Source organism: Coregonus lavaretus (assembly GCF_964263955.1).
Source record: "Coregonus lavaretus genome assembly, chromosome: 12".
Lineage (NCBI taxonomy): Eukaryota > Metazoa > Chordata > Actinopteri > Salmoniformes > Salmonidae > Coregonus > Coregonus lavaretus.
Genome location: NC_139999.1, coordinates 6,752,182 through 6,769,297, shown reverse-complemented (window position 1 = coordinate 6,769,297; position 17,116 = coordinate 6,752,182).

Genomic DNA, 17,116 nt, shown 5'->3' with positions numbered 1-17,116 from the left:
GGCCAGAAACTGCACTTTCATCGTCTACTTGGAAGAAGTTCACCAACAGGATTAGGTTCCGATGGGCTACTTTTTCCTTTCCAGTGGCTGTATTACATATTCTGTATGTGTGAGGGCCTGGATTCATGTCCGCCACATTGTATATTGTCAATTCCCATCGACCCGCCACTTTCCTCTTGCCTCTTTCTTTCTTGTTTGCCAACAGTACTCGATCGCCGACTTCTATGGTGGGCCCTTGACCTTTCTGTTGTAAATCGCCGTTTGTCGGTTCTGTTCTTTTGCAGCATGTTCCTGCGCTATCACCATAGCATCCTTCAGATCATTGGAGTGCGACACCACATACATGTCGTAACTGTTAACAGCTGGGTCGTTCAGAGTGTTTCTGAAAAGCAATTCTACTGGCAGATGAGGGATCAGGTAGAAGGGGCCGTACCCCGTCGTCTCATGAGTGGTGCAATTGTACATGAATGTCAATGTCTGCAGGTGTCTCGGCCAGTCTAACTTAGTCTAAATCATGTTGCCAAGCGTCCGATTTAAATGTTCCACGCTGCCATTCCCCATCGGGTGATACGGTGTCGTGTACGACTTCCTCACACCAGAGACTCTGAGTCACTCGCTGATCAACTGACTCTCGAAACTAGAATAGCACACGAGAAAGGGTCCTGTCGTTGAGTTGCTCATCACGAAGCTCCTTATCAGAGTAGGCAGGTAAGGTGTCTTGACCAGGTGGTATCAGTTGAGGTAAATGATGCACCATTTCCGCAGCACGTGTTCTAGCTCCTGTGTCCCAGTTGTCATGTGACTGGAGTATGGCTGACACCTCATCTGCTGCCAAGGACTGAGAACACATGTAGACAGACATGGAAGTTTTCTGTGAGCTTACACATTTGGGGCTGCCTTTGAGATCACTGGACCGACCACCTGAAGGCATCTTGGACTGAAGCATTTGACACTGCTTGAACGTCGCTAAGGAGTTTTTCGTAGGGCTCACGAAGCAGTCTGTGGCCAACACCTTTGACAAAGGGCAACAGCAACCATATTCTGAGGACCCAGCACGTACTTGATGTCAAAATCGTAACTGGCGAACTTGGCCACCCAGCGCTGCTTGCAACAGTCCAGCCTCGGCTTGGTCATAATATATCCAAACAGTAAACACATGGCCTTTCAACCAGTGACTGAACTTGTCGTAGATTGACCCACTTCATTGCCAGGAACTCTAACCAATGAGCTGGGTAGTTCTTCTGAGACAAAGACTTGCTGGCAAAAGAAATGGGCCTGGCACAGGTTTCTCTTTCTTGCAACTGTGACAGGACAGCACCAATGCCATCCAGTGATGCATCTGTTGACAACATGAACGGATGGGAGAAGTCAGGATGTGCCAACACCACCGTGTCTACTAGAGAGGTCTTCAACTTTTCCAAGGCTCATGTTCGCGTGTCCAGTCTGCGACGATCAACTTTCGACACTGTGAGGAGTGCTTTACTTTCTGATGACCTTTTGGGTTTTCTCTTTGATCCAGTCAACAACGAGAAAAAGAGGTCTGACTATTGCGGAGAAACCTGGCACAAATTGTTGGTAGTAGTTTACCATGCCAAGGAACGACCTTATCCGTTTCTGTGAAGGAGTCACACCATTAAATTCCATCAGATCAGCACTGCTCATCTTAGAGATGCTGTCAACTTTACTAGGATCTGTAGACACACCATGTTGATCAATTATGTGACTTGACAAACAAGGAACTTGACAAGCATTTCTTTGGGGCCAACTTCATGTTGTGACTACGAAGCCTGCTGAAGACCATCACCAAGTGTTCCAAGGCAGTCTTCTCATCTGGGCCAAAGACCAACAGATCATTCAAGTAACACAGCAAACTCATGAAGTTTTGATCTCCGAAGATACTGGTCATCATGCGCATGAAGCTTCCAGTTCTGTTACAGAGACCCTGAGGTAGACGGTTGTATTCAAAGAGCCCCATAGGTGTTGTGAAGGCAGAATACCTCCTGTCATCTTCGTGCAGTGGCATGTTATAGAACCCAGAGGTGAGATCCATTGTGCTGAAGAGTGCGTTTCCGTCGAGTGCAGCCAAGCAGTCCGCCTGGTGTGGGAGAGGATGTGCATCCTGACTAGTCTCCCAGTCCCTGCCGCTGAAAAACATCCCCACAGCATGATGCTGCCACCACCATGCTTCACCGTAGGGATGGTGCCAGGTTTCCTCCAGATGTGACGCTTGGCATTCAGGCCAAAGAGTTCAATCTTGGTTTCATCAGACCAGATAATCTTGTTTTTCATGGTCTGAGAGTATTTAAGTCCCTTTTAGCAAACTCCAAATGGGCTGTCATGTGCCTTTTACTGAGGAGTGGCTTCCGTCTGACCACTCTACCATAAAGGCCTGATTGGTGGAGTGCTGCAGAGATGGTTGTCCTTCTGGAAGGTTCTCCCATCTCCACAGAGGATCTCTAGAGCTCTGTCAGAGTGATCATCGGGTTCTTGGTCACCTCCCTGATCAAGGCCCTTCTCCCCCGATTGCACAGTTTGGCCGGGCGGCCAGCTCTATGAAGAATCTTGGTGGTTCCAAACTTCTTCCATTTAAGAATGATGGAGGCCACTGTGTTCTTGGGGACCTCCAATGCGGCATACATTTTTAGGTACCCTTCCCCAGATCTGTGCCTCGACACAATCCTGTCTCGGAGCTCTACGGACAATTCCTTTGACCTCATGGCTTGGTTTTTGCTCTGACATGCGCTGTCAACTGTGGGACCTTATATAGACAGGTGTGTGCCTTTCCAAATCATGTGCAATCAATTGAATTTACCACAGGTGGACTCCAATCAAGTTGTAGAAACATCTCAAGGATGATCAATGGAAACAGGATGCACCTGAGCCCAATTTCGAGTCTCATAGCAAATGGTCTGAATACTAATGAAAATAAGGTATCTGTTTTTTATTTTTAATAAATTATCAAAAAATACTAAAAGCCTGTTTATTTAATCCATTTTAGAATAAGGCTGTAACGTAACAAAATGTGGAAAAAGTCAAGGGGTCTGAATACTTTCCAAAGGCACTGTACATAGACATGGAATCACTGGCCACTTTAATAATGGAACACTAGTCACTTTAATAATGTTTACATACTGCTTTACTCATCTCATATGTATATGCTTTATTCTATTCTACTGTATTTTAGTCAATGCCACTCCGACATTGCTCATCCTAGTATTTATATATTTCTTAATTCCATTATTTTACTTTTAGATGTGTGTATTGTTGTGAATTGTTAGATACTACTGCACTGTTGGAGCTAGGAACACAAGCATTTCGCTACACCCTCAATAACATCTGCTAAACAAGTGTATGTGACCAATAAATTGTGATTTGATTCAATCATATGTAGTATTATTCCGTACTGCCATAAGTGTTGTTATTGCATTGGTTGCACTTTTGCAGAAGTGGTTTAATTGTTGTATTGGTACACATAGTATTTTGCATGCACACGCTACCACAGCGTTTTCCATAGTGGCCTTTATTAAGGTGTTTATTGGCCATCGGTGTTTATTTATTTGTTTATTTATAAGCCATCGGCTTCTAGAGTCATCGCAGACGGAGCTTAAATCATGCACAGAGTAATTTACGACCCTGAGGCGCCAGGGCAGATCTGATAAGGTCTCAGCCTGGCAGATTTTCACACTGGAGAGAGAGGGTGCCTGAAATCTTGACCCTTTGTCAATCCAAGTCATTAGTTTCTCTCTCTCTCTCCAAGAGGTGAATGTTTAAGTTTATGTTTATATTGATGCCGTGTTCATAGCCCTTTATAGACATGTTGTAAGTGTAATGCCATTTGCCATTTAATCATGTACACTACCGTTTGGGGTCACTTAGAAATGTCATAGTTTTCAATCGTTTGGGGTCCTTGTTTTCGAAAGAAAAGCAATTTTTTTGTCCATTAAAATAACATCAAATTGATCAGAAATACAGTGTTGACATTGTTAATGCTGTAAATGGCTATTGTAGCTGGAAACGGCTGATTTGTAATGGATTATCTACATAGGAGTACAGAGGCCCATTATCAGCAACCATCAGTCCTGTGTTCCAATGGCACGTTGTGTTTGCTAATCCAAGTTTATCATTTTAAAAGGCTAATTGATCATTAGAAAACCATTTTGCAATTATGTTAGCACAGCTGAAAACTGTTGTGATGATTAAAGAAGCAATACAACTGGCCTTCTTGAGACTAGTTGACTATCTGGAGCATCAGTAATTGTGGGTTCGATTACAGGATCAAAATGGCCAGAAACAAATAACTTTCTTCTGAAACTCGTCAGTCTATGCGAAGAAGTGTCGCCGGAGAAGATGGCTGCCGTTTTACAGCCCTCTAACCAATTGTACTATTATGTGTGTTTTTTTTGCGTTATTTGTAATTTATTCTGTACATAATGTTTCTTCCACCGTCTCTTATGACCAAAAAGAGCTTCTGGATATCAGGACAGCGATTACTCACGTATTGGACAACGATTTTTTCTTCAACGAGCCGGACGCGAAGGATATCCTATGGACCCCCGACAAGGCCCAAATCCCCGTCATTCGCATGGGAAAGAGATGGAGATATCGTGGACGTAGGTCGGGGTGCCTTGTAAGGATCCGACGGCGAGTGAGTAAACTGCCTCTTCCATCAAGCCTATTAGCCCATGTTCAATCATTTGAGAACAAATTGGATGACCTAAGATAACGATTATCCTACCAACGGGACATTAAAAACTGTAATATCTTATGTTTCACCGAGTCGTGGCTGAACGACAACAATGATAACATTCAGCTAGCAGGCTATACGCTACATCGGCAGGACAGAACGGCTGACTCCGGTAAGACAAGGGGTGGCGGTCTGTGTATATTTGTAAACAACAGCTGGTGCATAAAATCTAATACTAAGGAAGTCTCAAGGTTTTGCTCGCCTGAGGTAGAGTATCTCATGATAAGCGGTAGACCACACTATTTACCAAGAGAGTTTTCATCTATATTTTTCGTAGCTGTCTATTTACCACCACAAACCGATGCTGGCATTAAGATTACACTCAATGAGCTGTATAAGGCTATAAGTAAACAGGAAAACGCTCATCCAGAGGCAACGCTCCTAGTGGCCGGGGACTTTAATGCAGGGAAACTTAAATCCGTTCTACCTAATTTCTACCAGCATGTTAAATGTGCAACCAGAGGAAAAAAAACTCTAGACCACCTTTACTCCACACACAGAGACGCATACAAAGCTCTCCCTCGCCCTCCATTTGGCAAATCTGACCATAACTCTATCCTCCTGATTCCTGCTTATAAGCAAAAACTAAAGCAGGAAGCACACGTGACTCGGTTAATAAAAAAGTGGTTAGATGATGCAGATGCTAAGCTACAGGACTGTTTTGCTAGCACAGACTGGAATATGTTCCGGGATTCTTCAGATAGCATTGAGGAGTACACCACATCAGTCACTGGCTTCATCAATAAGTGCATCGATGACGTCGTCCCCACAGTGACCGTACGTACATACACCAACCAGAAGCCATGGATTACAGGCAACATCCGCACTGAGCTAAAGGTTAGAGCTGACGCTTTCAAGGAGCGGGAGTCTAACCCGGACGCCTATAAGAAATCCCGCTATGCCCTCCGACGAACCATCAAACAGGCAAAGAGTCAATACCGGACTAAATTTGAATCGTACTACAACGGCTCTGACACTCGTTGGATGTGGCAGGGCTTGAAAACTATTAGACTACAAAAGGAAGCACCGCCGCGTAATGCCCAGTGACACAAGCCTACCAGATGAGCTAAATCACTTCTATGCTCGCTTCGAGGCAAGCAACACTGAAGTATGCATGAGAGCACCAGCTGTTCCGGATGACTATGTGATCACGCTCTCCGTAGCCGATGTGAGTAAGACTTTTAAGCAGGTCAACATTCACAAGGCCGCAGGGCCAGACGGATTACCGGACGTGTACTCCGAGCATGTGCTGACCAACTGGCAAGTGTCTTCACTGACATTTTCAACATGTCCCTGACTGAGTCTGTAATACCAACATGTTTCAAGCAGACCACCATAGTCCCTGTGCCCAAGGACACTAAGATAACCTGCCTAAATGACTACCGACCTGTAGCACTCACGTCTGTAGCCATGAAGTGCTTTGAAAGGCTGGTAATGGCTCACATCAACACCATTATCCCAGAAACCCTAGACCCACTCCAATTTGCATACCGCCCCAACAGATCCACAGATGATGCAATCTCTATTGCACTCCACACTGCCCTTTCCCACCTGGACAAGAGGAACACCTATGTTACGCACGCCTCTCGGAAGAGGGAACGTAACACCCTGCTACAACTCAACTCTCCGTGGTGTGAAAGAGGTATGGGACTGTAGGTGTGAGTAAGGATGACAAAAGGCAGAGAATACCGTTAACAGGAAATTTATTCCTTCGCACGGTAAGTTTGGGGAAAAGGGGCTGGACGGAACCAAAGCAAAGAAAGAAAAATATCAAAGCCCCCTCTCCTACCTTACCTGCCTACCCACTACTTACTGAACTAGCACCACCTGGTGCACTAACCAAAATACAAGGGATGGTCCGCCCAGGTCTTTCCTAGTGTGCATAGACAGTCAACTTCTACGGGTAATGTATGCCCGCGGGCCTCTTGCCTAAGCACTCCCTAGGTGCCTTCCCCTTCCCCCCTTGGGAACAAATGAAACAGAAATAGCATAAACTGGTTCACAACAAAAACCTGAGAAAAAACTAACTCAGGACATTATAGAAACTCTGAGCCACAAACTAACACAAAACATTATAATTGGTTCTCAGAGCAACAACAACACAGTACATACCAACTCTTAGCATATAACCAACATGCTGTAACTCTCAGCAATTAGTTCCCCTTTTTTTCCTTCTGAGCAACAGAACTGGGGCTTATATAGCTTCAGAAGGAGTTGGTAATTGGAGACAGCTGCGTCCTGACGAGGGCGCAGTGTCAGCTCTCCAATCATCAATGTTTTGACCAATCAGCTGCTTGTTGGGGAATTTCAGGAACCCATTTCCTGAAATACATACATGAAAATACACAACCTACAACACAGACACTGGGGAACGTAACAACCTATGTGAGAATGCTGTTCATTGATTACAGCTCAGCGTTCAACACCATAGTGCCCTCAAAGCTCATCACTAAGCTAAGGATCCTGGGACTAAACACCTCCCTCTGCAACTGGATCCTGGACTTCCAGACGGGCCGCCCCCAGGTGGTAAGGGTAGGTAACAACACATCTGCCACGCTGATCCTCAACACGGGGGCCCCTCAGGGGTGCGTGCTCAGTCCCCTCCTGTACTCCCTGTTCACCCATGACTGCATGGCCAGGCACGACTCCAACACCATCATTAAGTTTGCTGACGACACAACAGTGGTAGGCCTGATCACCGACAACGATGAGACAGCCTATAGGGAGGAGGTCAGAGACCTGGCCGTGTGGGGCCAGGATAACAACCTCTCCCTCAACGTGATCAAGACAAAGGAGATGATTGTGGACTACAGGAAAAACATGAGGACTGAGTACGCCCCCATTCTCATTGACGGGGCTGTAGTGGAACAGGTTGAGAGCTTCAAGTTCCTTGGTGTCCACATCACCAACGAACTATCATGGTCCAAACACACCAAGACAGTCGTGAAGAGGGCACGACAAAGCCTATTCCCCTCAGGAGACTGAAAATATTTGGCATGGGTCCTCAGATCCTCAAAAAGTTCTACAGCTGCACCATCGAGAGCATCCTGACTGGTTGCATCACCGCCTGGTATGGCAACTGCTCGGCCTCCGACCGCAAGGCACTACAGAGGGTAGTGCGTACGGCCCAATACATCACTGAGGCCAAACTTCCTGCCATCCAGGACCTCTATACCAGGCGGTGTCAGAGGAAGGACCTCAAAATTGTCAAAGACTCCAGCCACCCTAGTCATAGACTGTTCTCTCTGCTACCGCACGGCAAGCGGTACCGGAGCGCCAAGTCTAGGTCCAAAAGGCTACTCAACAGCTTCTACCTCCAATTCATAAGACTCCTGAACAGCTAATCATTGCTACCCGGACTATTTGCACTGCCCACCCACCCCCACCCCCCTCTTTTACGCTGCTGCTACTCTGTCTATTATTTATGCATAGTCACTTTAACTCTACCCACATGTACATATTACCTCAATTACCTCGACTAGCCTGCAAATTGACTCTGCACCGGTACCCCCCTGTATATAGCCTCCCTACTGTTATTTTATTTTACTGCTGCTCTTTAGATATTTGCTTTAATTTTTTTTACTTAACACTTTTTATTTTTTTTATTCTTAAAAAAATGCATTGTTGGTTGAGTGCTTGTAAGTAAGCATTTCACTGTAATGTCTACACCTGTTGTATTCGGCACATGTGGCAAATAAAATTTGATTTGATTTGATATTCTGACAAATTAAGGCTATTCCATGCGAGAAATTGCCAAGAAACTGAAGATCTCGTACAACGCTGTGTACTACTCCCTTCACAGAACAGCGCAAACAGGCTCTAACCAGAATAGAAAGAGGAGTGGGAGGCCCCGGTGCACAACTGAGCAAGAGGACAAATACATTAGAGTGTTTAGTTTGAGAAACAGGCCCTCACAGGTCCTCAACTGGCAGCTTCATTTAATAGTACCCGCAAAACACCAGTCTCAACGTCAACAGTGAAGAGTCGACTCCGGGATGCTGACCTAGGCAGAGTTGCAAAGAAAAAGTCCAGATGCCTCCCACTCCTCTTTCTATTCTGGTTAGAGTCAGTTTGCTCTGTTCTGTGAAGGGAGTAGTACACAGCGTTGTACGAGATCTTCAGTTTCTTGGCAAGTTCTCGCATGGAATAGCCTTCATTTCTCAGAACAAGAATAGACTGATGAGTTTCAGAATAAAGTTATTTGTTTCTGGCCATTTTGATCCTGTAATCGAACCCACAATTGCTGATGCTCCAGATACTCAACTAGTCTCAAGAAGGCCAGTTTTATTGCTTCTTTAATCAGCACAACAATTTTCAGCTGTGCTAACATAATTGCAAAAGGGTTTTCTAATGATCAATTAGCCTTTTTAAATGATAAACTTGGATTAGCAAACACAACGTGCCAATGGAACATAGGACTGATGGTTGCTGATAATGGGCCTCTGTACGCCTATGTAGATATTCCATAAAAAATCTGCAGTTTCCAGCTACAATAGCCATTTATAACATTAACAATGTCTACACTGTATTTCTGATCAATTTGATGTTATTTTAATGGACAAAAAAAACGATTTTCTTTTGAAAACAAGGAAATGTCTAAGTGACCCCAAAACTTTTGAACGGTAGTGTACATATATGTATATTGCATAGTTATCACCCTTAACTAATACTGTGTGCTTATCTTTGTCTTATAGAACCACGACAATAAGATTCCAAGTCATTTGGATTACCAGAATCATATAAACATCTTCAAATGGAAACAGCTGTGTTTGCGTGTGTGTGTGGTGGTGACTATCAAGAGTACGGTGATCGGCCCCAACGTCATGTTCTAACTGGACTGCACTATAGTGGGGAGAACCAAAACAATCCGTTATATAGAGGGTGAGGGCATTCACAGCCGGCCGCTCTTACGTGGTCCTTCTAGACGGATTTAATGACCAACAGTTTTTTGCTAAACTTACAATATGTCACGAATTTGCAAAATGTATATGTTATGAATTCTAGCTAGGAGGCTAACGTTAGCTAGGAGGCTAACATTAGCTACGCTAGGGGTTAAGGTTAAGTTTAGGGGTTAGGTTAAAGGGTTAAGGTTAGGAGTTAGGTTAAAGGGTTAAGGTTAGGGTAAGGGTTAGCTAACATGCTAAGCAGTTGCAAAGTATCTAAAAAGTAGTAAGTAGTTGAAAAGTAGATAATTAGCTCAAATGCTAAAGTTGTCCGTGATGATTCGAACTCGCAATTTAATTTGTACACTGCAAATTGACCGCAAGAAGCCCAAACAGATACAGTATTTGACAAAAACAAAATAATTTCAAACCTTGACTACATTGGGATACGATTACATAGTCTTTCTATTTATGCGTGGGAATACTTGGAAAGAGATTTCCTAAATTAAAATCACTTGGAGCTGATTTCCTGGTGTTTCTACAGTCTGAGTATTGTATGTTCAACAAACAAAAAAAGAGAAAAAAAGAATAAAATGTTTGTTTTGTTTTTGCCTCAGAAAACTTGGGAGGCAGAAAAAATGCGTCCCACCAGTTGGCAAACCCTGCTTTACAAGGATTACACAATACAATGCTTTCATAATACGTTTGGTTCCTTACCTTGTTATGGCTGAAATCACAGCTCGAACATCAGGACATCAAATCACTGAAATATCTTCATAGTCTGTACTTGAAGACTGCTTGAGAAAAGTAGTTTGTGCACCTCTTATTTAGCATATAGCTCTTTCACCTTCTGGGTTGGGCAGCCAACTGACCTTTGGATACCATAATACCAGCAATAAATGATGTCAGCCAGGGAATGTTCTGGGTGTACAATTGTTGTATACTTTTATGATAATGAATAACTGAAAAGCATCTTTATCCTTTGAAACACCAACCCAACTGTAAAATGTCCACACTGACTATTCCTTGGGATAGTATTGTAGTGAATTCCAGGGGCAGCCCTGACTGGATTCACACCCGGGTCAAGTCACTGTCACACCATTACGCCAAGATATCTGAACCTCTTGTGGAGGTCACTATGGTGTTGGATTAAGTTCACTACACTACCCCCTTCCTTTGGGAGAGCGTGTCTCCATGCTTCTCTATACCAAGTCCCTCCCACAAACACGTCTCTCCAATGGCCTCACAGGCGCCATCCCACTTCTGACACCAGTGTAGCGAATTGGGAGGTAGCCCCGGTCAGAACTCAAAACCAGATCCAACGACTGTCAACTCAACACCTGTTACGCCAAGAGTTCCACACCTCTTAACGAGGTCGCTAGGTGTCAGGTCAAGGTTGCTAAAGTATTTATATATAGTTTTTTTTTGTAAAAGGAGAGTACAGACAGAGATGGGCAGTATTTCTGTTACATGTATTTTAAATATGTATTTTTGTCATTTGTATTACCTGGGCTGAACTACACTCCAATGTATTTTGTAACAAGATACTTTCGAGAGCTGTAATTTGTATTTTCAAAATACAATATAATTTTCTATACCATTTTGTTATTATAGTGGTTCACCATTTTGTGACCCCCTTTCACCCTGCATTGGTATCAGAAGTCTGATGGCACTATGGTGTGATAACAGCATCTGTTAAATTAACTATAAATGTGTATGTAAAAAGTTGTTCGGCCAGCTACTTCCAAATGTATTTCTGTATTTTAAAATACATGTATTTTAATTAAATACATTTCAAAGTATTTTGATACATTGATCTTTATGGTATTTTGTAATTGTATTTTGTAATTTTTGCCCATTCCTGAATACATACCAGGTTTGAAGGAACTCCAGACCATGTTTCTATCTCTGGGTATGAGCTCACTCCTGTAATAGCCTTAAACTAAGTCTATGGTCCTGTTTGAATACCTTTAATGTGACGAGTGCTGATATATGAAGAGGCAGGACGCAGACGCAGGAATGAACAAGGTCAAGGTTTACTAAAGAATGAGAACGAGAATAACAAAGAGAGAGTAAACGACACGACGCTAAACAATCACACACAACATCATCCAGAACAGTCCAGGGCTAAATAGGGGTGGTGATGAGATGATGAGGTGCAGGTGCGCTGGAGGTGATTAGGGTGCGTTGGGTTTCCATTCCGGTGTTGCCGAGGTGGTGCGCTCAGACCGGTGGCTCACTAGACAGGCGAATCAGAGCGCCGGAGGGGAGCAACAGGAGGAGTCGTGACAGTACTTCCCCCCCCGGACGCGCGGCTCTGGCCGCAGGACGTCGCCGGCCAGGAGGACGACCCCGAGGATGAGGAGCGGGCCGGTCAGGGCGGCGACGGTGGAAGTCCCGAATTAGGTTTGGGTCCAGAACGTCCCCAGCTGGAACCCAGCTCCTCTCCTCAGGTCCATACCCCTCCCAGTCCACCAGGTAATGGAGCCATGCCCCCACGGAACTTGGAGTCCAGCAGGTCCCTAACCGCATACGCCGGACTCCTGTCAATGTCCAGGGGCGGAGGGGGCGTACCCCGGGGGACGGCATCCGCCAGAGGACCAGGAACCACCGGCCTGAGGAGAGACACATGAAAAGTGGGTGAGACACGGTAGTGAGGGGGAAGGAGCAGCCGGTATGATACCTAATTTAACCGCCGGAGGACCTTAAACGGCCTCACAAACCGGGGGCTCAGTTTCTTGCAGGGTAGGCGGAGAGGGAGGTGTTTTGTGGACAGCCAGACACGATCACTGTGGTGAATTATTATTAATGAACTGTAGAGTTTAATGGACTATGAGGTAGAACTGGGTTAATCAAGAGCATAAAGTTAGAATTCTTTGTTACTGGGCCAGGAATTGTATTGGGTCATTTAATTTCACTGTGTGGGTGAGTAGAGAGGGAACCTGCCCTAGGGTCAGATTGCTTGCTCTTACTTAAATCCATGGCTGTCTTATCTGATGAGACACTGAAACTAGCTTGTGGTCTTTTGTCTCTCTCTTCAAACACAGTGAAGGGAGCGGCACCAGGGTTGAATAGAGTTTGGGCTAGACCTTTGTCTCCTTGGTATCTTCTTGATTGATTACAGCATGAGGGGGTGAGGTTTGTGTATGATTCAATAATTTAGGGCCTTGTCATGTTTAAACTAAACATGAGTGTGTGTGCAAGACAGGGGAGCGAGTGATTGGTTGGAGTAATAGTTCAGCCGTCCTCGGGGACAAAGGAAGTGGGTGTGGAGTGATAAAGAGCGGGAAACTGAAGAGGGAGGGATTTAGAGCTAGAAGAGTTGGGGATGATGGTATATAATGTGACGTGAGGGAGGAAGAACGGGGTGCCACTCTGCAGACTGGTATCGGCTTTGTTGAAAACTTTAATAAAGTAATTTCTTGATGCAACAAAAACTCTGTAAGACCTTATTTGTAATAAAGTATAGTGGTTATTTTCCACAACATAATCAGGCTGGAATACAGGGGCCTCACTGCGGTGGCGGTCGGCTTGGTCCTTCTGCCGACGAATGGCCCTCTGGAGATGGACATGGGCGGCATCCCAGACCTGTCCGGCCCCGTGTAACCACTCGTCGACAGCGGGCGCATCGGTCTGGCTGGGTGTCCAAGGGGCCAGGGCCGGCTGGTACCCCAGGACGCACTGGAAGGGAGTGAGCCCCATGGAGAAGTGAACGAGGGAGTTCTGGGCATATTCTGCCCAGGGAAGAAACTCGCCCACTCACCCTGCTGGTCCTGACAGTGGCAACGAAGAAACCTCCCCAGCTCCTGGATCATGCACTCCACCTGCCCATTTGACTGAGGCCTATACCCGGAAGTGAGGCTGGCCGTGGCCCCGATCTTCTCCAGGAAAGCCTTCCACACTCGGGAGGTGAATTTGGGGCCACGGTCCGAGACGATGTCCTCCGGAAGTCCATAATGCCGGAAGACCTGTTGGAACAGGACCTCAGCGACCTGGAGAGCAGAAGGAAGACCAGTTAGTGGCAAAAAACGACATGATTTGGAGAAGCGATTTACGACCACCTGTGGTGAAGTCGTCAGAACGGAGAAGGTCGGTGACAAAGTCTATGGACAGGTGTGACCAAGGTCGCTGAGGCACTGGGAGAGGAACTAGTTTGCCTGCCGGGCATTCCGAGGTGTCTTCGTTTGGGCACATACGGAACAAGAGTTGACATAGCGGGAGACATTAGAAGCCAAGGTGGACCACCAGTATTTTGGGGCTAGAGAATGCAGGGTGCGCGTAATACCAGAGTGCCCTGCCGTAAGGGTGGTGTGAGCCCAGATCAGCAGGCGGTCACGGACACTGCTGGGTACATACACTCGCCCCGGAAGGACGTTGGCAGGTGCTGGGTCCTCCTGAGCTGCCAGGCGGATGTCTTCGTCCACATCCCAAACGACAGGTGCAACGATGAGAGACGAGGGCAGGATAGGACCCCCCAGATCCTTCCTTTCGCCGGTTTGGTGCATCCTGGAGAGTGCGTCGGCTTTCACATTCTGGGATCCTAGGCGGTAGGACAGAATGAATTGAAAGCGAGTGAGAAATTAGGCCCACCTGGCTTGATGAGAGTTCATCCGTTTCGCTGCCCGTATGTGCTCCAAATTCCGGTGGTCAGTAAGAATCTGGAATGGATGGACCGCGCCCTCCAGCCAGTATCTCCATTCCTCCAGGGCGAGGACCACCGCCAACAGCTCCCTGTCTCCAACTCCATAGTTCCTCTCTGCGGGAGATTGAGAAAAAGGCACAGGGATACATTTTCTCTGGCTTACCGTGCCGCTGGGAGAGGACCGCACACACGCCCTCCTCCGATGCGTCCACCTCCAGGATGAAAGGACGAGATGGATCTGGGTGTTTTAGGAATGGGCGCTGTGGTGAACCTCTCCTTCAGTCTCTTGAAGGCAGCGTCAGCCTCAGGGTTCCAGGCCAGCTTCTGAGGCCCACCCTTAAGGAGAGAGGTGAGCAGGCGGCTATGGAGCTGAAGGACCTGATGAAACGACGGTAGAAATTGGCGAAGCCCAGGAAGCTCTGTAGGCCCTTGATGGTGGTGGGGACTGGCCATGACCTGACGGCGTCCGTCTTCACTCCTTCCATGAACGCCCCCTGAGGACTGATCCGGTATCCCAGGAAGGAGATGGCCTGTTGGTGGAATTCGCAGACGCAGGTGGTGCCGAGGTGGTGCACTCAGACCGGTGGCTCAGTAGACCGGCGAATCAGAGTGCCGGAGGGAGCAACAGGAGGAGACGTGACCGTTAAAATATTTTTTATCCAGTCTTCCGTCCTTGAGGAAATCACTGATCTGACATGGTATGATGGTGAAAGCACTCGAGTGGATATCGTTTTACCCTATCCTCCCACTTACAGATCAGTGGTTATCTCACAGAAGGTAGGTTGGAAGGATGCATTTGAAAGGTACTGATAGGAATACCATAGAACTGATACCTAGCTTAACTACTGAGTCAGATACTGGAGAAACTCAACCTGTTGAAGTTTCAAGGTTTGTTGTCACGCAGTACAGTGAAAGGCCTTTCTTGCTAGCTCTTATCCCAACAATGCAGTAATGAATATCAATATATCGTACTATAAAATAATGTAAAGTAGAACAAAAACACACAAGAAATAGAAATAAGAAGAACACGAGAAAGTAAGTCAGAAATATACAGGCTCAGTTCCAGGGTCAGTAGCTATACACAGGGTCAGTTCCAGGGTCAGTAGCTATACACAGGGACAGTTCCAGGGTCAGTAGCTATATACAGGGACAGTTCCAGGGTCAGTAGCTATATACAGGGACAGTTCCAGGGTCAGTAGCTATATACAGGGACAGTTCCAGGGTCAGTAGCTATATACAGGGACAGTTCCAGGGTCAGTAGCTATATACAGGGTCAGTTCCAGGGTCAGTAGCTATATACAGGGACAGTTCCAGGGTCAGTAGCTATATACAGGGACAGTTCCAGGGTCAGTAGCTATATACAGGGACAGTTCCAGGGTCAGTAGCTATATACAGGGACAGTTCCAGGGTCAGTAGCTATATACAGGGACAGTTCCAGGGTCAGTAGCTATATACAGGGTCAGTTCCAGGGTCAGTAGCTATATACAGGGACAGTTCCAGGGTCAGTAGCTATATACAGGGACAGTTCCAGGGTCAGTAGCTATATACAGGGACAGTTCCAGGGTCAGTAGCTATATACAGGGACAGTTCCAGGGTCAGTAGCTATATACAGGGACAGTTCCAGGGTCAGTAGCTATATACAGGGACAGTTCCAGGGTCAGTAGCTATATACAGGGACAGTTCCAGGGTCAGTAGCTATATACAGGGACAGTTCCAGGGTCAGTAGCTATGTACAGGGACAGACTAAGCACACACCCCTGTGGGGCCCCCGTGTTGACGTTCAGTACCAGGGGACTATGGTGTTGAACGCTGAGCTGTAGTCAATGAACACCATTCTCACATAGGTATTCCTCTTATCTAGGTGGATGAGGGCAGTGTGATCTCAACCACTGTGCCTTACTTGACATTGACATTGAATATTTTGAAAACTTCCATCACAGTCTTCCCACATGAACATCCAGTAATAGGAATGTAGCTCAGTTGGTAGAGCATGGCGTTTGCAACGCCAGGGTTGTGGGTTCGATTCCCACGGGGGGGTATGAAAAATAAAAATAATGTATGCACTCACTAACTGTAAGTCGCTCTGGATAAGAGCGTCTGCTAAATGACTAAAATGTAAATGTAATTGTCACAGATTTTTCACCTAGTCGGCTCAGGGATTCGAAGCAGCAACCTTTCGGTTGCTGGTCCAATGTTATTAACCGCTAGGATACCTGCCACACCACTTCTAATATTAGGCTCATTAGAGTATGGGAACGGTTGTGATTATAGCTCAGTCTATGATGTAGGTCTAATAGCCTGTGTCTGTTGTTTTTGGGTGGTGTAATGATTTATAATGTCAATTTTAGAGGATCAAAAGAGTGAGCTGCAGCAGTAATAGTTTTGAAGCATGGTTGAGAACCCAGGTAAAAAGTGTTTTATTTTGGATATTCGGTGGACATACGGTATTCTTTCATCAATAGCTATTGAACCAAGCATGCCATGACTATGAAAATGATATATTCTGAATCGGGAGAGGATGGACAAAAATGCAGGCTTAAAAGATTATCTAATCATAATTTCAACAGCAAAATAACCTGAGGATTTTCTTCCATCCTCCCCCGATTCAGAATATAGCATTTTCATAGTCATGGCATGCTTCGTTCAATAGCTATTGAAGATTGAAAGCAAAAAAAAAAAATAATAATGTTTGTCCATCCTCCACTGATTTGGAATGTACATGGCCAAAAGTATGTGGACACCTGTATGTCGAACATCTCATTTCAAAATCATGGGCATTAATATGGAGTGTGTCCCACCTTTGCTGCTATAAAAGCCTCCACTCTTCTGTGAAGGCTTTCCACTAGA